At 37.2% G+C, this 26024-nt stretch overlaps 1 protein-coding gene and 1 long non-coding RNA gene across 3 annotated transcripts in view; both read right to left on the minus strand.

The window, feature by feature from the left end:
* The window catches only part of LOC147074107 (uncharacterized), a 404768-nt gene that overhangs the window by 23187 nt on the left and 355557 nt on the right, over nucleotides 1–26024 (minus strand). The window lies entirely within an intron of this gene.
* Nucleotides 8259–10683, minus strand: LOC147074108 (uncharacterized). The gene is made up of 2 exons (XR_015070292.1): nucleotides 10554–10683; nucleotides 8259–8370 (listed from the first exon to the last, which is right to left on the minus strand). It is a non-coding gene; the product is annotated as an uncharacterized LOC147074108 (long non-coding RNA).

Genomic DNA, 26024 nt, shown 5'->3' on the forward strand with positions numbered 1-26024 from the left:
GTTCCTTCGCCGTATCTCGTTCTAAGATTTCTTTTTTAATGTCTTTCTCATCTATCGTGACTTTTGAATACTGCATCATTCTATCCTGGATTCCATCATCTGAGTATTGTTGACTGTCGCCTGTATCGTGATGCTCTGAGAAAAATCCCTTGGTAGAAACCTAGAAAAAAATACAATATTATCAATAAAATTGTTATGTGTTATAATATTTCATTTGATATATGTTTTCACTTTGCTTTTCAGCATCTGCCGACATTTTTAAATAACGAAATGAGAGTAAAATGACAATAGTGTCATTGGAGAGTGTGCATAGGCCTGTGAAACCTGTGTTCTTGGAGGTGAAATTTTGACGACATAACTGCCTTATAATAAATTGAGTCGCTAAATAAAATTACATTTACCACCCATAACAAAACCAAAGTAAGAACCAAGGAGTAAGTCCCGCAGTTCATACTGACCGGTTAAGCAACTACTCAGGATGGCCTGTGGATGCTAAGAATCGACCTAAGCGGTAAGTATTATAGATGTAGTATATAGGATTAATTAAATAAATGTAAAGGTATTACTCGTATGCATAACGAAATAATATGTTTTTAAATGTTTAATTGTATTGTGTGACGTTGCAGACGTCACCAACGGGCTAATTAACAATCATAATTAGTGGAGAGGTTTTTCTCTCGCGGGCAACACTAAAATCCTGCAGTTGGCACTTCAAGCTTCCGGGTTGGATAAGTGGTGGGGGGATCGATGTCAGGCGATCGAATTTTGTTTGGATCTCCTTCCTTTTCTGGTTGACCCTTGGGAACGAGAGGACGTTGGGAGGAGCGATTCCCGCTTGGCAATTTGCCAAGCGGCTGTAAATACATTTCAATTTCATTTTTTTAGTATTAATTAATTTTAAGTTTTTGTTTTAATTATAACCTCACTCACATGTGGATATTTTGGTTTAAGTTTAAGTTAGTTGCTGAGAACTTATTGTGTTATTATTTTAGTTTGCAGACGCTGATATTGTGTCTTTTGTATAACGTAAATATTTATGTATTTTAACATCGTCGTTTATGAACGGTGGTGATTTTTCTATGGCCTCATGTCGCCATTTTTGTACCATTGACTTTTAATTACATTTTCTTTAAATACAGTGAGGTTAAAATTACCACGGTGTTTCATTTAATTTAATTGTATCCCATAATATTATGTTCTTTTATGTTCTTTTCTTTCATAGAAAAGGCTTTGGCGTCCAATAGAGTCAAGTTTTCAGTGCTCGCAATTAACTCCTGCAGCGGTATGGTAAACATTATCCATCGAATACCAATTGATTTCGATGGTCCTTTCCGTAACAGGATTGGAATTCATCAGAGAGATAGTGTGGAAACCCAGTACCCTGAGCTAGCGGTGCCTGTTATCCACATAGCTTGGATAACAGTGTTAAATGGTGGTCGGATGTTATTTATCATTTAACAATTGTTAACATAAGATCACCGAGCAAATTTAATATGCCATTACTCAATGTATAGATTCGATTAAATTAATAATCATTATATAATTGCCATTACATTATAATCAAATGACGTATCAGAATACGTAGTTGTTATATAGAATCATGTAAAAAGCAGCATATTTTATCATTATGCAAGTTTACGTAAATTTATTAATATAGTGCAAGCTTTCTTTCTTATAATTGCTATATAACTCCGTATGTCAGACAGAGCCAGCGCTCCGGCCAATTTTCCACATACGTTTTGTTTGAAGTATTAGGTGCAGTAAGTGGAAAGAGCACACACTAGGTGGGCAATTTTCCATAGATAAACTCCACACGAGTGAACGAGATAATACCGTAATGCTAAAACAGAATTAATCAAAATTTCCTTGCAGATTAATTATTTGTGATGCCATAATTGATTTATATAAACATAGATAGAAGGCGAACATAATAATATTAACTAATAGACTAAGATAACCTTAAGCCTTTATAACTTTGTATCTATCATTTAGACGAGTATGTCCGAACATAAGTAGAGATGAAAAATCATAGTTTGTAAAGCTCAAAACTGGACGATATAACCATAAAGTTTAAACGTGCATCCTTACAAGTCCAGTCGATGAGCTAAGGGTTCATAATGTATGTAAACTATTAACTTCTATTATTCAAGATGTAACTATTTGAGAGGTAAAACATTAATCCGCCCAGCGTATCTCGTCTTTTTATGGTCAAACCTGATGGCCGCGAGGACATACTAATTACGTGTGCGGTTCTTCAACTTTCTAATTAGCGACTCTATAATATTAAGACATTAATAAGACTTTTATAAGTTAATAAAAATTAAATAAATAAATATATATAAATAAATTTGGACTTTAATATTTATAAAATTCTACGAATAAGTTCGTATAATTATAAATATAAACTATATATATTTTTTTTACGGTTTTTCTAAGAACTATATTTTACAATATATAAATTATATGTGACCTTGACCATAGAATAAAAGTAGTACCATTGACAATAAATATCGTTATACTGAACGTGAGTTTTATTCGTTAAAATAACTGTAGTGAAGCACAAGCATCAAGTGTTTCCACTATGTACTCCAAGATCCTCACATAGGTGACCCCCAGATCACATAGCTGAGCATGTCGAATCTGGGTGACTGTCACCTGCCTAGCTTAAAGGCGAAACAAAGGTCACAAAAAATATTCAAATCTCATCAGACAACCTCGATCAATAGTATAAACAATATTTCAATATATTATCATACTTCGAAATTCCACATGATTTAATAGAACACTCACTACACGATACTACTTCATATTGGAGAAAGTGTTGTGGGGTGTGGGAATGACTATTAGACGACGAAACTCAAAATTACTATATCCAGTTCTACGGATTTTTTCTACGGTTGATTTCAATATTTCGTGAAATTGGAATATTATTTTAATTAAATTAATAACGTTTGGCTTGCCCACTCTTGCGGCACATCCCGCTTTCGCCTATTAACTATTGGTCATTAATGAATGAATAGCAGTGTGAGGTTTTCCATAAAGTTTTGATTGTATAATCTAAAGTATAGTAGGGAGAGGGGTGCAATCACTTATCCATACTAAAAATACACGCTACATGCAAGAAGTGGACAAAGGATATCTTACTTAAGAGGTGAATTTTTATCCACTGCACTAGTAAAGATGAGAAAGACAATCAAGATTTTGTATTTTATGGCAGGTGATATATTATAATTAGGTACTACATTAAATCACCGATTTCGTGATATTTCAACTCGATTCGCATGAAATACCATTACCTCTCTGTTTTCAAGATTCCACAACGGAAAAAAAGAGTTTTATTTTTTGATTAGATAGAACATACGAAAGGGTTAATCGTCAAACTGACCTGTAATACTGCGCATACTTTTTGACACTTATGATCAACCCTTTTAGACCGGCAAATCATGAATAGAGTGACGATCGAACAGCGATTCAAAGATATAATTGTTTTACTTAAGCGTTGACGTTTATTTTGGGCTAAACGGGTTTGTTAATAAACAAAATTGGCGCATATGGGGTCTAATCTGGAAGAGGCCCTAGAGATTTCTTTACATAAAAATAAAACACTAGCTTATGCGGTTTACATGCTGGTAGAATCATCGAACCTTATTTATTAAAAAAGAAGCGAGAGCTCGCGTTACGGTCAATGGAGATCATAAGGCATTGGCCCATGATCAATGATATTTGTTGCTGTCGCAAATATGTATGGCATTGATCCGGACAGAATGTGGTGTCAACAGGATGAAACTACGTATCAGAATACGACCGCAACCACCGACTTATTGAATAAGATTAATTTATGATATGACCCTGTCAATTTGCTTCCAAAGTCGTGCGATTCGACAAATATGGAATAATTCCTGAGTGGCTAGGATTGTAAGTGCTATTTGTAATATACGGCCAGCAGTATTCGAAAAAGTGGCGCAAAACTGGACGTACAGAATGCACTTCGTCAAGAACTCCGCGGTGGCCAGATACCACAAATCATTATGAAATGTTAGGCACTGTCGACTGTCTGAAGGTACACAATAGATACCTATGTCCATTGATTTTAAAACTTAAATACGCTACCTGTAGATATAAATAATAGCGAGGATATTATATTTAATGTAATTAAAGGTTCAAATAGACTATATGACGATCGGGCACATATATGCTAAGAGCGTTTTAGTGTCTATGATCAAATCTATGCCATTCCAACATTTTTACATACATATTGTATGACACCTATGACATCGTATTTAGTGCTCGTCCGTGGTGGTTTGGCGGGCGCGGGGCGGCGGCGGGGCGGGCAACTCAAACGTATGAACACGTCTCGACGTGTCCGTAGACAATGCGCGGGGACGGGTGTTCGCGCGTGTTGTTTTGGCGCGTCTAGCTCGACGCAGGCAAGATCGTACATGCGGCGGGCTCTTCCCATACTGCGCGCATAGAGGTGTCCGCACTGAATGGACGGGCGCCAACACGGTAAACGAGCGAGTAGCGGGTGTCTCAAACCATCATGAGCTTACTGCGCGCGTCTGGTGTATTTGTGGTATTATTTTCACAAAGCATAGATAGTGCGAAGTGATGTAAAGTAGGTATACGTTTTATAACTTTGCACTTTTTACTTCACTGATACGCCTCTTTTCTTTATTACGTCGCATAAAATTATACCAAATGATATTCACTTGTATTAATATAATATGTAGTTCTAAATAAATATATATTATGTAAAAATAATATCTTTAAATTTCAATAATTCTTAACGCACATATAATATTGTATACTTATCTTACTTATATTTATAAAGGTAGCTACATAAAAACTGTTTTTTTTTTGTCTATAATTATTCAATATTCTTTCTCATTTATCTCTTTATCGAATTTCTCTGTATTTAAATTATAATATGATTAACTATAACTATTATAATTTATTTGGAAACTTTGCTTGTTCAATATCTTTTTCTAGTCTATTTTATACATATTTTTAGTCTATGTAACTGTTTGTTTTCTTTAATAAAAAAATATAAACATAATAAAAATAAAATATATTACGTAGGTACATCATTTCCATCCTAGAGCCGGGGTGCAAAGTTATGAAGCGTACATTCTACACCTACATTCACACCATATGAACCGAAAAGTCTTTTTTAAACTTTAACTTACATATTATCCAATATATAATCAAATTATAAAATCGACCAAGGGTACTTGATGGAATTTGAATTTAAATTCATAAATATAAATTTACCAAATAAACAGGAATTAATTGAAGATCTTGGCATAAAAACAGCAAATGTCACAAAACACTTTTTTTTCAGGAGAGGGTAAAAACATAATATCTTGGTTGTCAATTTTTTTTTATTAATTTGACAATGAGAAATTATAGAGAAACCGTATATGCACTATATGAATGTAAAAAAAATATTAAATTTATTTCGGTTAAATAGATATTTAAAAAAGAATGAGTGTGACATTTGCTGTTTTTACACAATTTTTGGACATTTGTTGTTTTTATTGCAAAATTGAAAAGATCGAAATGTAAATAGTATGCCAAAAACTATAATTTTATGAAATAAAATAAAGAATATATATACTTTTAATAAGGTTTGGACATATTATTTACCTATTAACAAACGACTTCAATGTTTCTAAAAAATCAAGAATTAAATATTTGAAAAAATGTTTTAATCATGTGCGGGTTAATACTGATTAGCTTCATATTATTATTATTGATTTAATTTAATAAAACACATTTTTTAGTATCTACTTATTCCACTTTTAATAAATAAATCTGGACCGGTTTCGTCCGACTCTGTTTTTCTGCCAACTGTTTTCAACAGTTGAAAATGTCCCTCTAAGGCCGACGAAACCTATCCAGATTTATTTATTAAAAGTGGAATAAGTAATAAAAAAATGTGTTTTATTAAATAAAATCATTAACACAATAGATTTCCACCATGAATTGATAGTTAACACGAAAAAAGAAAACCGATAAGCCTCGTCTGACACCTTCACTATCAGCAAATTAAACGATACATTTATTGGGTTTTGTAAATATTAAGCTAATTTTAAAATATTTTTTTATTTAGCTCCTTTTAATGGAACTAATCCACCATATGTTGTTTTAAATGCAATCGTGACTTGCATTTGATTTTTATTCACTACATTGAATCTATACCACAGTCTAGAGTAGTCTAGCACTTCTCCCTTACTAGCCTGGTCTATTTTGTACATTATAACTAGCCTACAAATTTTTACCGAAAAATGCCTAAGTTTTAACCTATATTTCATATTAAAAAAATATTTTTCTCCGGTCTCTTTAGATTTTATAATGAAGGGCCTAGAATTTTCCTTATTGCATCGAACTAAACAATAATGAAAGTCACCGTTATTTGGTAAAAACGTTCCATGGTTTTGTTAATTTTTCTCTTTCGAGACGTTTCAGCTGTCTATGCTAGTAATATCCATGATAAAATATAAAAACAGTCATAAGAAAACGTTATAAAAAGCAATAATTAAACGAATCAAGGATAATTTGACAGCTCAGACACTAAATTGTATGGAACATTACTAACGCCGCCTGGTGATAAAAGTGTAGAACTACTGGACCTTTGCTGTTTTCACACAAAAATGCCTGGACTATTGCGGTTTTTAGAAAAGTGGCATATTTTTGAGAGCAGATTTGAGGGACTTATGATTTTTTTTTAAACATATCTTTGCACAGTTGTATGTAATCGTACACAGGGAATATAGAAATGCAATAAAATGAAAATGGAAAAAAGTGGACATTTGATGTTTTTATGCCAAGATCTTCAATTGTATCAGATGACAGTGTGTATTCACCATTGGTGGTGTTTGAAGATGCCAAAAGGCGATAGTCGGATCGCAAAAAATGACTCAAAAAGAATAGAAAAAAATAGAATATACTTTCGGTTTTTCGACATATATATCAGTGCTCCGCAACCTTTTCTCACCCATGGCACACCAAAGGTATTCCCAGAATTCCGCGGCACACCACAGGTAAAACAATTTATACATAAAAATATGCACCCACATGCTGAAGCGGGCCCCTTACCTATCGCTAAGGTTAAAGACAGTGTGATACTCTAAAGTAGGTAGTGTTTTTCAAATGGTGTTCGAGGTAATATAAATGATATTCATTGTATATTTAGCTAATTTTTGTATATATTAATACAAACACTCCCCAATCGGATATTTAAAAATATTAGTACACCGTAGTAATATATTTTTTTAACCATTAGAGAAAAATTGTAATTTGTGTTTATCTCACTTATCTGGTTGATCTGCCACGCCCCCCCCCCCCCTGAGCCTGGCCCCCCAGACTAGAGCTCTGACGAAAGAGAACCCGAAGTTCTTATCACTCGTCAAGTATGACTGCTTATCATTTTTAATTATGGCTTGAGTTGAAAAAAGTTTCTCACATAGGTAATATGTCGTATAAATGGAAGCTGAACTGCGATAGCCTTGTCGGAAATCCGAGGATATTCTTTATTAACCGAAATCCAGAAAATACCCAATGGAACATCGGTGAAATTCATTTTTAGCGTCACGTCGTTCCTCAATTCAACAAAATTCCTCACGAATATAATTATAGTGCTTCTATAAAATTTTCGGCATTGGTTGCAAAAGGGTTTCGAATCCATATTGATTGTATGACAGTAATGATGAAATTTCTTTTGCAGCAAAGTTATAAGTTTTTGGGCCGGACCCAAAATTCATTGCTTGTTTTCAATGGTAGTGAATTTATTTAATATATCTATGGTAGTGAAGCATATCAATATATTTTCATTCTGACTTTGCATTTTTTTATTAATTTTATTCAGGTGCTCAAATATATTACCAGCCATGCACGCAAATTTGGCCATTAAGTGAGTATTGTATAATATACAAAATTATTAGCATTTTTTGACACAATGCGCCGCGGCACACCTAGCATCGTCTCGCTGCACACCAGTGTGCCGCGGCACACCGGTTTCGGAGCACTGATATATATGACCGATCGTCATAGAGTGTATTTGAAGCATAAGGATGACTTAGTCGCTGATCAGCAATCATGTTAGCGTGAATCAATTTGTGACTTTTTAGGACAGTTTCGCATCCAAAATTGTGCAAATACTGAAAATTTAATGCGTGAGAAATATATTACCTTTGTCAGAATAAGTCGAAGTTCCTTCGGAGTATTTGCTTTAAAGATTTCTTCTTTAATATTTTGTTCGTCTATCGTCACTTCTGAATACTGCATCACTTGATCTACGATTCCAACAGGCGAGGATTGTTGCCTCCTATCTGTATGGTGATGCCTTGTGAAAAATTCCTTACTAGAAACCTAGAAAGCCAAAATTATCGTTATTATAAATTCTAAATTATGTTTTCTACTGTTTCGTTTGAGTTATTTTTTTTCAACGTTTATGATTTTCAGAATTTTAAGACATCAACTCATTTAGTGCTGACACCGCGACTGGCGCGTTTGCATTAGTTGGCCATTAGATATAATTAATATTGATATTTAAATGTGATAATTAATTAGTAATTAGTAGGCCAGCAATTAATCATCTATACATCATCTAGATATACATCGGTGCAAATGACGCATGCCGAACGAAATATAATTTGTCATATAAATCCAAGATGCGTCTATTTAATGTTCTGTTTATCGTTTAAATTAGTAACAATAATAATATATTCATTGACATGTTTTCTTTTTCAAGTAAATAGGTAACGTTTTTAGTCATCTTTACACGATTTAAGAATAAACCCCCGTCGCCATCACGAAACAAATTGACGTATTCACACCTCGACGTTCGCTCTCCGAATGCCAGCGAGTCCAAAATTTCGTCGCGCCTATAGTTGAAAATTATTTGCCGTTTCACTGATGTATGGTCATAAGTAAAGAAATTAGAGTAAAAATGATAATAGTACCTACCCTACCCCTACCAAGGTATTACATACGAATTCAATATTGTTACATAATAATCCGTAAAAAGTTAAAACAAAAAAAAGAACTCAACATGTAACATCCAAAAGGAAATACATAAAACAGAATAATATGATACAATTATTGTGGTACAAGTCTTGGTACAATATGTGTAATTTGTTTTGTACAAAATTAATATAGTTTTGAATGCAAATTCAAAGATTGGATTACATAATTGACTGATGTCAATAAAATATGTTCACTCTGCAACCGTGCTATGTTTATTCCTGATATTTTTTGATAAAATAACTTATGATCACCTTAATAACGTAACGATGGCCGAGCAGCTTACGCGTCGGGATGCGTGCAATAAACCTCCTCTTTGCTGGAAGCAATTTTTTTTATAAATGTTACGCCGAATGTGCGAAATTGACTATTACATGAAATGGGCAACAATTTGCCTAAATCAAGAAAAATGCAAGCCCGTTGCCTTATTCATGTATTAGACAAAATATCTACCGATAGCGTGAATTCGGCAGTAAATTTTTCTGCCCAGTTCATGCATTGAACAAATTAGATAGTAGCGCTACGGTGGTGTTTTTTGCAACTAAACTAAATGTGTCAAATGCTCATGCATTGGTCAAAATTTACGTATATTATCTATGGTCAAAATAAATGGTCGCGCTCCGGTGGTGTTTTTTGCAACTAATCAAACTAACCAAATATGTCAAATGTCATTGATTATAATATAAAAATATGACGATCAATAACTACAATGACGATCATATCCATTTATTATGCGCAAAAAAAATCTAGAACTATAATATGATAACGGAAGAATTTTATTAAAAGGTATTTTTGCGATTTGATTCGTGCTTGGGTATCAATCGTGCAATGGTCGAATGTATGTTTGTGATAGTTTGTCGACGCTTGTTAGCTAAATTCAAAATGGACATTCAGTTGAATTCAGAATTACAAGACCTAACCTAAACTAACCTAACCTAATAATAATAATATTATATTATGTCCAATTAGAACTAATAAAACCATCCGAATTAAATTTACTTTTTCTACTGTCATGTTGATAGTTTAAGAATTCCATACCCTGGCGAATTCACGTAGTCGGCAGATAATTTACCTAATTCATGAATAAGGCAACAGGCTTAATTATTACATGAATTAGCCAAAATTTTGCCCATTTCATGTAATAGTCAATTTCGCATATTCGGCGTAACATAAACAATTGAACAAATTAACGTTATTTTTTGTTTACATATCTTACCTTGCATGACTTAAAAGGCACTTCCGGGAGATTAATTTAACGTACAGTGGATCGCAATTTAAGATACCTATTCACATTAAAAATTGCTTTACATTCGAATGATTGTGATGTATAAATTATCATAATTAAATGCTCATGATTTAACGAAAGATGTACAAACCTACACATATATTATATTAATATATTATTAGTGTAAGCTAAAACCAACAAATGAAACAAGTTGGAGCGAATTAATAAAGGCGTAATAAGTTTCAAAGATGCATTTGCAAATTACAACCTTCTATATAAGACAGCATACATTATGTCTACTTACAATTGGCCTGTAATCTGAATGCGAACAACCCGGTTGAGGGTATTCTTCATTATATATTGGGTGTGAAACATCTTCAATAATCTCGCGCTTGACGACGGCTTGTTGATCATCTGTCTCAGATTTTATATTAGAGAGGTCAGCCATTAGGCACTGAAAGAAACAATTATTGTATTTTGTAAACACGGTAAAACCAGTTTCAGTTATCGTAACATCCATAAAACAATGTAATATAATTATATTTAACATAAATTAGTAGATAACCTAACCTATTATATCACAGATGTATTATAGCTGTCAAGTATTATTTTGAAACAAATTTTGATGTCATCTAATGTCCTTACATAGTTTGTAAAAAATCAACATATTATTATAATTGTATACTTATCGTTATTATTCTCAATCTAAAGTGATTGTAAAAGAATTTAGTTTCCAAAAACTAACCTCGAAATTGCAACTTGAAACGTCCGCATTCTCTTGCGTTACATGAATGCGAGGGTCCGGGTTATTTGGATGGCTAGTCAGCGTGTCAAACAAGGGCCTGTCTTCTATATCGGAGTGTTCTCCATCGTATTCTTGCTTTACATCCATGTTATATATTCCAGAAACAACGTGTTACGTGACAGACAGAATCCTTTCAAGGTAATATTAGAAAAGTGTTGCCGCAATACTGAAAAGTATTTCCGTGAAAACTACATTATAATAAAAATACACCGGTGACACAATTTAATAATATGTATGTTTTGTTGTCTAAACAAAACAATGGTACGAAAATGATCGTCAGCATTTCCTCAATCATAACGAGAACAGCGCATCTCGGTATATAATAACTAATGACAAATAAATCAAATTGAATCTTTTTTTCTCCTATAGTGTAAACACTGGCGATGTCTTTTTCGTGACGGCTCCACTCTCTGCTACTCTCCAGCGACAGGACATACGTTTTAGTTACGATAAAAGTTCTACGTTTAGTCGGTGTTCTTGACATTAGCATCTGTACCATAATACCTACAAAATTCAATAGGTACATTATTATTTATCAGTTATGACGGAATATTATCAACTGCATTTTGGCAACACGTACATTTATAATACTACAACAGAATAGAAAGTTGTCAAGTTGTCTCTAGCACATTGTATACAATTGTTGATACACAAACATGGAAGTCAAGCGAGAATGTGATGGAGACCAATCTGGTACTGAAGACAAGTTTGATGTTACGACTAGACTTATAATATTCCATCGGAGCTTCTCAAGCATGGAGGAGAAACCTTTCTTAGTGCCATGCTTGAGCTAGGTACTGCAACAAATATGGGAGGAAGAAAAGATCCCTGAAGCATGGAAAGAATCACTGGTCTGTCCTATCTTCAAGAAAGGGGACAAACTCAACTGTGCAAACTACCGTGGCATCTCTCTTCTTCCTACTGCATACAAAGTTCTGTCGAACATTATTCTCGAAAGAATTCTACCATATGCCGAAAACATTCTTGGTGACTACCAATGCGGCTTTAGACGAAACCGCAGTACTACCGATCAAATCTTTACACTGCGCCAAATCTTTGAAAAGAAATGGGAATACGCCCAAGATGTACACTGTCTCTTTGTAGATTTTAAAACCGCATATGACTCTATTGATAGAGAAGCTCTCTGGAATATATTGAAAGAATTTGAAATACCGTCAAAACTTATAAATATAATAAAAGTATGCATGGACGGATCCAGAAGTAGAATTCATATGCAAGGTAGTATATCAGAATCTTTTAAGGTGACAGCAGGACTAAAACAAGGCGACTCCTTATCACCAATGCTGTTCAACTTAGCTTTAGAGAAAGCCGTTAGAGAAGCTCTGAAAGCAGAAGGTGGAGTTACCCTGAATGGGTCCCATAAAATATTGGGCTACGCAGATGATTTGGTGGTGCTCGGAGAATCTGAAGAAGAAGTCAGAGATATTTTCACTCCTCTGGAGGACACAGCGAAAAGGTTGAATCTACGAGTAAATGTGGGAAAGACCAAGTATTTGAAAATGACAAGAGGCATTGAACCCTCTGGAAACATTGGAATAAGAAACTCCTCGTTCGAGAGAACCTCTCTCTTCAAGTACTTGGGCTCCAACATTACCTCTAAAAATGAAATGTCCCTAGAGCTCTCTGACCGACTGAGAAGTGGAAATGCAGCGTACTTCGCGCTGAGTCGTCTGTTCAGGTCCAAAATGCTGTCCATCAAAACGAAATTCCGGGTGTATAACGTGGTCATCAAGCCAATCGTCATGTATGGATGTGAAACGTGGGGTTTAACAGAAAAACAAGAAAAGGCGCTCCAAGTGTTTGAAAACAGAATCCTCCGGAGAATACTTGGACCCGTCAATGAGAACCACCGGTGGCGCATCCGCACAAACGCTGAGCTCTTCGACCGATACCAACCTAGAATCACTAATATTCTGAGGTCAAGAAGGCTCAGATGGGCGGGCCACGTTGTACGATCTGAACGATCTAGAACTCTCTATAGGATTTACAAAGGCACACCAGCTGGCACTCGACCTCTTGGCCGCCCTCGACGGAGATGGGCGGACAACATTCAAAGGGATGCGGAAAGGCTGGGGATAGTCAACTGGGAAGAGAGAGCGCTGGACAGAGATGCCTGGAAAAACGTTGTGCAGTCGGCCATGGACCTGAACGGCCCCTAGCGCCAGTTTAATAATAATAACTAGCCATCAAAACAGTAATGACACGCGCACCTATATAAAGCAGGAGAACACAGACGATTTCAGTTGCGATTTTGAGGTTAGTTTTTATTTATTAGGTCCTTTCCTGCGATTTTTTATAATATTATTATTTTAGCAGAATACCTACGATTAGTTTATATTTTGTACAAATTGTTTAAGAATTTACGAGGATGTCAAACTTTCTTTTAAAAACCTTTTGACATACTTTCATTTAGACAGCTACATACGTCAATTATATAAGTAAGTATTGTTATAAAATAGGTACCTACACGACCTCAAAATTGTTTTATTTATATGATTACAAAAATGCATAATGTTTTCTTCAGTATCCAGCAACGCATCTCACTGAAATTAAACCCGAGATTGGCCTCCAGCTGGTTGACGTTAAACGAGAGTTCGTTGCAGACGCAAAACACCCATTCCATGATGAAGTACCATCACCTGGATGTTCGCATTCAGATAACGGACTATTACAGCAGGTAATTGTATATTATGCTGATACCTCCACGTTTCTACGGGCATGGAGGACCCCTTAATAGTAAATCACGAGCGAAGATATGGATGCCACATTCATGTTTCTCATATCCCGCCAAAATCCTTCCATCGCCGTTTTATGCATAAAATGCTCTTTAGTAATCAACTATAAATGTTGCTTCTTTTGGGCTCAATTCTTAGAAATCTCTGTAACTTTCAGTCTGCCTGCCAAAAAGGTAGCTTGGACGACCCTTACGGTAAAACCCAGGCAAAAGCCAAACATTCGCCGCATGCAAGAATGATAGAGAGGGGTGGTCGTTCAGGGGTAGATTGAAAGAGACAGCGATAAAGCTCAAAAGAAGGAGAGCTAGCCGCAACACTGCAGGTAGAAAGTTAGTTAGCGTAAGACTCCCAAACGCGACAGGCTGTGTGCCCTGTGGAAGCTTAATTTTTAATTGACAGCCTAGGCGCCCGTTTTTAATAAATTTAGGGCTGTTAAAAATTTATAAAGTGTGAGATTGTTAATGTGTAGTAATATTGTGTTGTGTATGTAATGTGTGTTGTGTAATTTTTTTCGTGAACCTAACTAATTAGGTAATAAAACTTTCGGCAACGATTGGTGCTACGAACAACGTGCGTTCATCATTTTTCCATCCCGTCAATCCTGCATTTACCCCCAACTGTCAAGACCTACCGTGCACTGAACGTGCTCTACCGGACTAAAAACCAGCTACTATTGACCGCCTTGAACTATTCTGAGCTAGTCGAAGGGTGGAAGCTGGTCGTGTGTCTCCCGCGTTCTGCCGACGGCACGCTACGAGGGCCTCATTGACGCCCGGTTGACCGGCGAGTCGAGCTCTGAGGTCGGATCGGCCGTGCGGCCCCGACTCCCCTCCCTACCCGGACTTCCGGGGTGTCAAGTTTGGCGAGCCCAACGTGGACCTGTGACAGTACCTGTCATTTTGACAAGTACGTGTCAGAAATAGGGCAGTGAAGAACCGAAGGAGCTTCACCGAACCGATATCCTGAAATGAAGAGTCAGTGCTAAATTTAGTGTGCTTAAAGCGTTTGACAGTTGACGTGGACAGTGACATTTTGACATTTGTGACAGTGGGAGGACGGTTGTTGTGGTTGACGACTGTAATTTTGACGTTGGTGGTGTTGTGATAGTCCGCCATCTTGGGACGGCTGAGTCTGTTGACATCCGCCATCTTGGATCGGCTGTGAAGGTTGTCAACTGTCACTTTGACGTTTGTCGTGTTGTGATAGTCCGCCATCTTGAAACAGCTGAGTCTGTTGACATCCGCCATTTTGAATCAGCTGTGAGTGTTGCCATTTGTTACTTTTGACAGCTGTCATCTGTCAGTTTGACAGTAAGACATTTTTTTTCTCGAGTTTATATTTTTCTGTTGATTTTGCAATACGAACAATTGCCAGTGCGTGCAAATAAGGATCAATGACACTAATAATAAATTTTAAATACTAAATTTATTTTTAACTATACGATGGATAACTGCGATACGGACTTGATGGAAGTTATTGAGTGTACCGTGCAGTGTATCTGCGAGAAGACGGCGCGGACCAGGAGGGATGCCGGCTACGAAATGTCCGTGGAGAGGCGTGGTACGCCAGCGCGGCGCGGACGACGCGGTAACAGACCGCCACACAGCCGGTTAGCGCCTATAAAGCTCTAACTGGAGAAGATGACGAGGAAGGAGACCCCCTACGGAGGAACGACCAGGCCAATATAAAACTTTCATTTTAATTCATATTTCATATTGTTGTTTATTTTCGTATTGTAATGTTTGTGTATTGTTATCATTGCAGTGTATGTCTTATTGATGTGTCATTTTGTTGTTAGACCTACAATTTAACTACAGTATATGCCGCAGTTTGGTACTGCATTAACCTATGTTGTCGAACACGACGGAATAAAATAGAATAATTAAATATTAATGACCTTATTCACTCAATTAAGATGAGATGAAAAATGTTGAAAATGAATCTTAATTCTCATTTATAAATCTACCTTGGCCAGGTTGATGACTCTGTATTGCGTATTTAGTACGGAGATTAGTGTACTAAGTATGATAACCATGAATACTTATTTTAAATTTTGTTTTGTAAGCACATTTTGTTAATTGTATCCCTTGAATTTTGCCTAGGTTAATTTACTTAATGACGACTCATGTATGAGCGTGTGACGAGAAGTAATAACGGTCGTTAGCGAGGAGCGTTTGTTAAGGAGGAATGGAGGTATTGGGATGAACTGCCGTGGACCGACGGAATAGGTTTTAGCTACGCGCATCTTCTTACGGGGCGGTTGACTAGATGATGGCGCCGTCGGCTGGTTGGTTGACTCGTTGAGGTAGGACCATGCCTCTCGATCGGGGATTGATCGAGGAGGCATCTGTCGTCTCTCTGTCAGGATTAAGGCGAGCCCATGAATGTAGTGACATTGAGCACGAGTGCCAGTGTGCGCAATAGAGTAGTGAGGCGGAGGGTGTCGGTGTGTAACGAATCTGTTCGCGCCAGGTACGCCATAATTGTGTTTGTATTTTATTTGTATTTTCTTTGTGTCACGAGTCAACAGTCGATCGCGGCCGGATATTCTAGTAATGGATGGTGTGTCCCCCACAACTATCCCGTGAGTTGGTGTCGTGTGATGGGGACAGATTTTTGAGGTCTAACGGACGTGAATTCGCAGCATCTCTGTGATAACTTAGCGCGCGTGGTAGATAACGATATGCCTTCAGCCGTGTCAGAAAGGACGCATGTATGTACGCATGTAGATACAGGTGATGAAAATAGGGTACGATTTTTAGTGTGCGCATTCGTTAGGTAGGAATAGTTGTGTTAGGATGAACTGCCACGGGTCGACGAGATGAGTCTTAGCTACGCGCCTCATCTTGCGAGAGCCCACTGTGGAAGTAACCTGCATCTAGGTAATGGTACCGATCGTGAGCGGGAGACTTGACGTGTCGTGTGTGTTGAGAGGAAGCCTAGATCGCGAAGTGTAGTGCCGGCCGAGTGATTCCGCCGTGCATGAATGGGTAGCGAGGCGAAGCTAAATTTGTTTTTTTTTTATTGTGGCACCTTGGTTTTGTCTTCTGTCGGGAGTGATTGACTGAGAGGCGCCGTTCGTCACTCCGGCGAGTGTGTGGGAGGCCGGCTCGTACGCCTTCGGTAAGACCCTCTCACCCTTGTGTGAGAGTCCGTTGGTAAACCCCTGTCGGCACAGACCCTCTCACCACCGCAGGGGCCGTTTTTCGACTCTTCGTCAAGATACGACTGGCGGAGGGCGGTATTGAGGCGTATTTTTATTATGTGTTGAGGGTCCCTTATCGATCGGTGGCCGGATATTCTAGTAATTCGATATGCAGGGTCGGAATGCCACAACCCTCTCGTGAATTGTATGTCGCTAAGTGAGGATGAATCTTTAAGGGCTAGCGGACGTGAATCCGAAGCATTGCTGTGATTACTTAGCGAACGTAGTAGATAACAATGGGCTTTCAGCCATGTCAGAAAGGGCGACACTTCAGCATTCGCTCGCTTAGCCGCGAGGCAGAATGGCGTCGTTGTGTCTACCCGAATTACCAGAAAATCTAATTCCATTTTAATTTTTTTTTTTAATTAGTAGTGGGGGGGTGAAGTAGCGAAAAAGTGCAGTAGTGTAGTGTTGAAGTAGGCGATGAGGATAGGCCCTCAGAGGAGCTAAAACGGGCGATGCTCCACCATCTACTCTTTCGAAGAAGAGTGGATACGGGTGGTGTGGAATCTACCCTTATAGTTAGAAATTCAAGGTATTTATATAAAGGTGCAAGGGGGGGCCTTCACCGAGAAGGATATAAATCGAGGAGGTTTCAGACCACGGAAATCGGTGGGGATAGCCACCGTAGACGTACGCGACCTAAAACGGTGCGTAGAAATAAACAGGTAGAAATTAAAATAGCACGGACTGCCGCCATACGAGTCGAAAACGTCGTTGACGCAATCGCTCGCAACCTAGCGATGTGGGTACTTCAGTTACCCGCCTTCTTCTTGCGGTTCGAAACGTAGGTAGGAAGCTTGCATCAGGGTCACCTCATGGCGGAGGGACGAGTTTTTAAGGTTTTATACTTTGTTTATTGATTGTAATTGTGGTTTTCATCCTAGTTATGTCTTGAATTTCTGTTGTGATTTAAAAATATGTTGTTACTAGCGTAGTGAGGCAGGAATGATAGAGTTCTACCCAGAAGTCGATTGCTGTTAAATTGTCTTCTTTTTCTTTTATTGTAATGTGTAATAGATGTTGCTTTGTGATTATGCCTGTCAAAACATAATTTCTCGCAAATGTAGCGTCACCGAGTAAGAATACCGGTGTGCGTAATTGGTAGCGAACTGAAGGTGATGAGCCTGTAACGATGTCGTTCATGCCAGATTCCACCTTGTAAGATTGTGCTTTGTTTTTGTAACCGCTACTTAGGTGACAGGATATACTGAGGCTGGTTATCACTGTCCACCGCGGGGGCACTGCAGCGAGGTATACTCTGCTGGTGGTTGAACGATGGGGGGCGATGTTCACGCTCTGAGCATGTGGGCGAGGGATCGACCACGCAAAGGTCTGTCTGAACCACTCGCCTCAGCTAGGGGCGTCCGTCGACCCTCCCTCGGGATATGAACGGTGGGGGATAGTCTCGTTGGTAAACCCAAAGTAGCGGTAAACGGTTGGGTGTTGCGACCAAATGGCGAGGACCCAGAATAACCGTGTGTGAGTGCTGCTTAGTGCTTGTTTATAACCATGAAAGTTGTAAGCTTAAAATAGAAGTCGCGAATGTAGCTGCGTCATGGAGACTCGTGACGTGTGCGAAAGGTAGCGAAAGGCATTGTTTAAAAAAAAAAAAATATTTTTGTAATGGAAAAGGGTCGTTATTAATAAGATTAATTAATAAGCTCTTCAAGCAGGATACGGAGGCGGACAATGACGTCCGGTCTTGTAATGTAAATTCCTTATAGATACGAATTATATTTCATGTCTGAAAAAAAAACTATGTGAACTTAGGTTGCTCATGGCGACGCCCCGATGCCTTTCTTGAATTGTAATGAATTACTTGCGAGAATATAATTTTAAACTGACCCTAAGAAGGGCCCGTTATATGTAAACTTATTGAGTTTGGTCATGTCACCGTCAATAAAGTAAATGGGGCAAGGAGCACACCGCTGTGTTGCGGTAATACGAGCGAGGATGGAGGGACGATGGCGGGAAACAGAATGGGCACTTCGCTCGAATCTGAATGGGGCCGCTTGATACCTCCACGTTTCTACGGGCATGGAGGACCCCTTAATAGTAAATCACGAGCGAAGATATGGATGCCACATTCATGTTTCTCATATCCCGCCAAAATCCTTCCATCGCCGTTTTATGCATAAAATGCTCTTTAGTAATCAACTATAAATGTTGCTTCTTTTGGGCTCAATTCTTAGAAATCTCTGTAACTTTCAGTCTGCCTGCCAAAAAGGTAGCTTGGACGACCCTTACGGTAAAACCCAGGCAAAAGCCAAACATTCGCCGCATGCAAGAATGATAGAGAGGGGTGGTCGTTCAGGGGTAGATTGAAAGAGACAGCGATAAAGCTCAAAAGAAGGAGAGCTAGCCGCAACACTGCAGGTAGAAAGTTAGTTAGCGTAAGACTCCCAAACGCGACAGGCTGTGTGCCCTGTGGAAGCTTAATTTTTAATTGACAGCCTAGGCGCCCGTTTTTAATAAATTTAGGGCTGTTAAAAATTTATAAAGTGTGAGATTGTTAATGTGTAGTAATATTGTGTTGTGTATGTAATGTGTGTTGTGTAATTTTTTTCGTGAACCTAACTAATTAGGTAATAAAACTTTCGGCAACGATTGGTGCTACGAACAACGTGCGTTCATCATTTTTCCATCCCGTCAATCCTGCATTTACCCCCAACTGTCAAGACCTACCGTGCACTGAACGTGCTCTACCGGACTAAAAACCAGCTACTATTGACCGCCTTGAACTATTCTGAGCTAGTCGAAGGGTGGAAGCTGGTCGTGTGTCTCCCGCGTTCTGCCGACGGCACGCTACGAGGGCCTCATTGACGCCCGGTTGACCGGCGAGTCGAGCTCTGAGGTCGGATCGGCCGTGCGGCCCCGACTCCCCTCCCTACCCGGACTTCCGGGGTGTCAATGCGATATTTTCTTCATTTGGCTTCGTACAACCATTTCACTAACCTATTTATCTGGTAGGTATAGTGTGAGTGGGTGCATTGACCTACAGTATTTGAATGTGATGTCTGTCACTGATGATGACCGATCGACCTATTCTGTCAGAAAGTACTTTTGTCATAACATTATTGTTTGTAGCAGTATAATAATGCTGCGATGACATAAAACAATATGATCTGAGAGTTTGACAGAACCTGATTAGCAATTATAAATATTGCTTTTAATTATCACCGTCCTTTTATTTATTCATTTATTGTTTTATAATCAAAATCAACTACAAGCCACTGATGTATAAAATACATTAAAAATATTATTTAGGTAGGTACATGTAGTCCAGGTGCGTTACCTAACAACCCGTATACATAATCAGAGTTCAGAGAGACATACTTTCTTCTGTGATTTGTCTACTTGAGATGATAGTATACCTACACGAAAAGTCATGGTACCAGGTCGGGAAGTGGCCGTGACTCCCAATCCTCACCTCCGTAACTTGGTACTCGATGAGAATCCCGCGCGTACATCGGATTCGTCAGAATCATAAAGTTTGTTTTGCAATTTGTCTATCTGAGACGATAGTATGCACGAAAAGATATAGCACCATGCCGAGGAGTCGACGTGGCTCTCACTCCTCACATACTCGATGGGCACCGCGAGCGCGCCTCTGATTCACCTGCACAATATGATATACCTACACGGTCTATTTTGTAATTCGTCTACCTAAGACGATAGCAAGTGATACACGAAAAGTCACGGTAGCAGCATTTCTATTAAGCAATTGCTGAATAATTATGAGAGATGCAATTTATTTTATGATTTGTCTGCAAGAGCCATATGTAGTAACTCAATTTATATTTTCTGGGACAACAAGGTGCCTGTAGGTGGATGTATATTTGATGAAATTGTTCGCAAAGTAAAGCTGGCCGAAAAAACTGTTCACCGTTTGAATAATGTCTTCAAAAATGATCCGTGCCTTAAGCGCAAAATGTTAAAGCTGTGTGTGCTTCCCGTAATCACAAGTGCGTGTGAAACATGGACCCTGAGTAAAAAGAGAGACCCAGAAACTTATAGTAGCACAGCGTGGTATAGGGAGGTGCATGCTTGACATAACGCGAAATGACAAAAAGCGGAATGATTGTATAAGAAAACAGACAAGGGTTTGCGATGTAATAGTGTTCTCTAAAAACTACAAATGGAAATGGGCTGGATACATAACTCGAAAAGGGGACAACCGATTGACAGTAGTAGTCATCCAGTGGTACCCAAGTGGTACAAAACGTCCGCAAAATAGACCTAGAGGCCGCTGGATCGATGAAATGGTTAAGTACTGCGGAAGTACGTGGTAACGCAACGCACAGGACCAAGAGAAGTGGAATCAGCTTGGAGAGGGCTTCATCCAGCAGTGTATTGATTCAGACTGATGATGATGACTCTAACGATGCTACTTTTCTACCAATGATAATAACTCTGAAATTCCCTCTATCAATATGTCTTCTACTTGTCATTATTTACACATGTACCTACTTTTAATCTCTACGCTCTATAAGAATATACGATGTAGTATATATCTATCTCATTTTTTTTATAAAAATACCTAGATAATTTTACGTACCTACTAAAATTTTTCCCTAAAACTATGACAATGGCTTTAGATTATTCGGTACTGTTCGGTTATACCGGAGCCAGCGGAAAACGCATTTTGAAAATAGCCGATAAACTGGATTATTTGTTAGGTTAACCTAACCAAACCTAACCTAACCTAACCTAACCTAACCCAACCTAACCGAACCTAAACTAACCCAAACTAACAAATAATCCAGTTTATCGGCTATTTTCAAAATGCGTTTTCCGCTGGCTCCGGTATAACCGAACAGTACCGATTATTCTGCATTTTTCTCCTGGTAGAAAACACTAAATAACACTTAGTGTAATCAATACCGCTGAAAAAGACAAAATGTGTTCTGGCAAAAAACACTAATTCGTTTTTTTATAAACAAATAAGAAAATAAACATAAGAAAAGAAAAAACGATAAATAATTATATAATTTAGTAATATAAGTTAAAATTTATAGAAATAAACCAACGGCGATTCAATAAGCGCCCGTTTTCTTACGTGTCTAATTTAACAAGATAATTAAGAGCTAGTCGAAGAATCTAGGTTATCACAAGCTTTGTTTTTGTTTTGTTATGCCAAAGAAGTATAACTTCAAACGTGCCTACATAAGTACACACACCAAAGAGATTGTTCAATCTCTTTGACACACACCGATTTTTTTTAATCGTCTGACATTAAAATAAATTGTATTTCGAACCCTACTGATGATTTAGTTATTTTTATTGTTCTCTTTTATTTTTCTATGTTTTATATTATTTTTTTTTATTTCTATAATAAAAGAATTTTTATATAAAACAATAATTTTATATGAAAAAGGTGCATTTTTTTCTATTAAAACAATGAAGCCGCATCTGCAAGTTTGTTCATCAATTCTCAAACTATATGGCCGTTACTGCAAAAATCCACAATATAATTAAAAAAATATATATTTAAGAACTACAGTAGGATAAAGTACACAAAATTATTTTATCGTGGTACAATTTTCTGCAGTCTACTGCAATTAATTAAATTGTAGTTAATAATTATTTTACATTCAAACTCAAATTACTCAAGATCATATTATTTGCAGTTATTACCGTATAGTCTCAATGTGCTGTACGTTTACAAAAAGCAGAATCAATTTCGCAATGTGATGCAGTTAGCCGGAGTGTCTTTCGGTGAGTATAGGTACATTCACTTGCCAAATGTAGTCGTACGTTGGTGGCCACTGAAAGCAGAGAATGCAGCTGTGGCAGGTCTTATCCTCGAATGGATTGACTCTGGCTGATCATAATGGTGATACTGTTACGTAATATTATTAATCATGTTGTTATTTTCAGGAGTGTGTAAGGAGTAAAAATATATTTAAAGAATAAAAAATATGCCTTCGTCTAGAATCACGATGAAAGATAGAATCTCTCATTGTAATTTTTAAACCTTTTTTAAGAGAATTCTTAAAAACTACTTTTTCATTTTTTCCCAATAAAAACGCCACATCAGGCAATCAAAAGAATATATTTGGAAAATTTTGACACGCGTACCTACGTAAAAAGTTCGCTAACACCGTGTCTAAGTACAATATTTCTACTTGGATCTTTTACTTATAATGATTTGTTATTTATAAATCTCTTAATTTGGTAATACTCTATATGTTTTTTTAGATTATCACGTGCATGTCTTATATCGTCCTGGGACGTGACTGAAACACAAGCGTCTAGCGAAGACCTACACATTGAGGAACAAAACATTAAGAAAGAACTAGAGGAATATGTTGAAAGGTAACGGTAAAGGTAAACGTGATATTTTTCAATCGAATATGGTAAATACAGAATTATTAGTGGCTGTTATACAACTGGAAAAAAAATCGTTTCATAAACAAAATTTTGTGTGTAGTATCTGTTTTGATTTTTTTTCATCGTTCGACCTAATGTTGCTTCACAAAGCGATACACAAAACCACAATTGCGAAAATGACCGATTCCGTTTCAAGGCTGATTAAATGTGACGATGGTCCTCGTCCTAGGATTTCGTCCTAGTCAATTACTCATGCAAGCAATCTGGTCAAATGAAAAAACACAAATTGATTCATTCTGGTGAAAGGCCATTTAACTGTGATAAATGCAATTATTCATGCAAACGGTCAGATGTCATGAAAACTCACAAAATGAGTCATTCTGGTGAAAAGCGATTTAAATGTGATGAATGCAATTACTCATATACAACGTCAAGTAGCATGAAAAGACACGAAATGACTCATTCTTGTGAAAAACCATTTAAATGTGGTATATGCATTTACTCATGCACAAGGTCTAGTCACATGAAACGACATAAAAGGACCCATTCTAGTGAAAAACCTTTTAAATGTGATAAGTGCAATTACTCATGCAGAGAGTCATGTACCATGAAAACACACAAAATGAGTCATTCTGGTGAAAAACCATTTAAATGTGACACATGCAGTTACTTATGTACGACGTCTGATAGCATGAAAAAGCACAATATGACACATTCTGGTGAAAAACCATTCAAATGTGATAAGTGCAATTACTCATGCAGACAGTCAGGTGCCATAAAGATACACAAAATGACTCATTCTGGTGAAAAGCCATTTAAATGTGATAAATGCAATTATTCATGCAGACATCCAAGTTACATGAAAACACACAAAATGACTCATTTCAGTGAAAAGCTTTTTAAATATGATAATTCCAAATACCCATACATCGATTTTAATGAAATAAAATTTTATGAAAGGACCCTTTCCGGTGAAAAGCCATTTCGTGTAAATTCTTATACGCATGCAAATTGTCTGGAAAAGACACTAAAATGAAGGACACTGGCTGTGCTTTTTTGTGAACTGTAAACTGTGAAGAAATAATTCGGATGCCGGAAGGGGAGAGTATGGCTAGGATGCCAGGCACTGACCTTTTATGCTATTTAGGCTGGCTCCATGGTTTGGTTGTCAATTCTGGTCGTACTATCAGTCTCGTTCGGTATTGTTCATTGGGTCATCCGGTGCGTGGCACTTGACGGTGTAGCTTAGGTAAGTGTTTATATGCGCACGGTTGACGAATGACTGACCGTTATTTTTCGCGCCAGGCAAGGGTCAAATTGTCAGGTGGGTTGGAATTATTCTGTTGCATCAGGGCCGCGCTAATTGGCTTATTCAGACAAGGCCGTTTGAATGTGATATAATTAATCATGCATAACTTCTGGGAGCATATTTCTTTATTATTAAAAAAAACCCCTCATTTTTGGGACATAATTTAAATATAATATATTATATCAATAAAGGCGTTGGCTACCCGTTCACTAATTAGCTAGGATAAAGTATCTGTAGTAAAGACTTTGAAATAATGGTCAGTCGAGAAAGGACCGAACGTGCGTAGGTACGTCATTTTTATCATCCACTGATAACGTAAACAAATAATATTTTTGTAGCCCATTCTATAGCGACATAATAATATGTAACCGTGTGTAATATTATTTTAAGCCATACAATAATAATTATTGCCTCTGTGCTAAGTACAGTTTTTGAATACTTCAAACCTACTTGCTCTAAGAAACCTCGTTTTTTTGTGGTGTATTTTGGATTGGTGTAAGCAGATGTTACGTCTAAGTGACATCAATTGAAATGTATGTAACTCCATTACCGTAAGCTAGTTGCTTTTTTAAAACCATATACGATCCTAGGAGGAACACATGGACCTCCAACATATTTTGTTTTTACGAGTAACGGATGTCAGCCACTTGCTTAACCTGTCAAATCCATACTCTGACCCTACACAAATCTAAAAACAATATATGTACATGCTAGATCCAGGATTAGATCCTGGACTCACGACGCTATAAGCCGACGCTTAAGCCACGTGGCCATCGTGAGACTGTTAGCTAGTTCATAGCTTTATTTGAGCGATCCGACAATATTGTGCACACTTTTTCATTATATTTATTTGTTTTCGTTGAATTAGAAAAACATATCACACATGTTGTTTGTTATTTTTTTTTTTATTTTTACGCCCTGCCCAACCATACTATAATCGATAAAAATATTATTCTATCTTTAAAATATCTTATTTTAAGTATGGATATAGCATAATTTTAGATATTTTATAGATAGATGAGTATTTTTTGGAAAAATATAATTTGTTATGGTTTGGTTTCGGAAGGTTTAAGGTGATAGATATTTTTTTTTGATAATTTACAATTTCAACTGTATTAATCAATAATTATGTATCTAAAGACATTGAAAACAAAAATATTTTTTATTTTGGTCTTAAGTAAACTTACAATTGTAAAAAATTTAATACTTTGGCAAATTTTAATACTTTATATATTTGTTTTAAAACAACATCGATTTTTGTAACAATCTAAATGAGTGCAAGCTTCGAATTTTTGCGCTAAATGCCTTTGCACATCTATTCTGTACATAAGATTGCTATCGAGGGTAGATTTCATTTTTATATC

The sequence above is a fragment of the Rhyacophila brunnea genome, unplaced genomic scaffold, assembly GCF_057557595.1.
Source record: "Rhyacophila brunnea isolate RB1 unplaced genomic scaffold, BYU_Rbru_1.0 scaffold_16, whole genome shotgun sequence".
NCBI classification, from domain to species: Eukaryota; Metazoa; Arthropoda; class Insecta; order Trichoptera; family Rhyacophilidae; genus Rhyacophila; species Rhyacophila brunnea.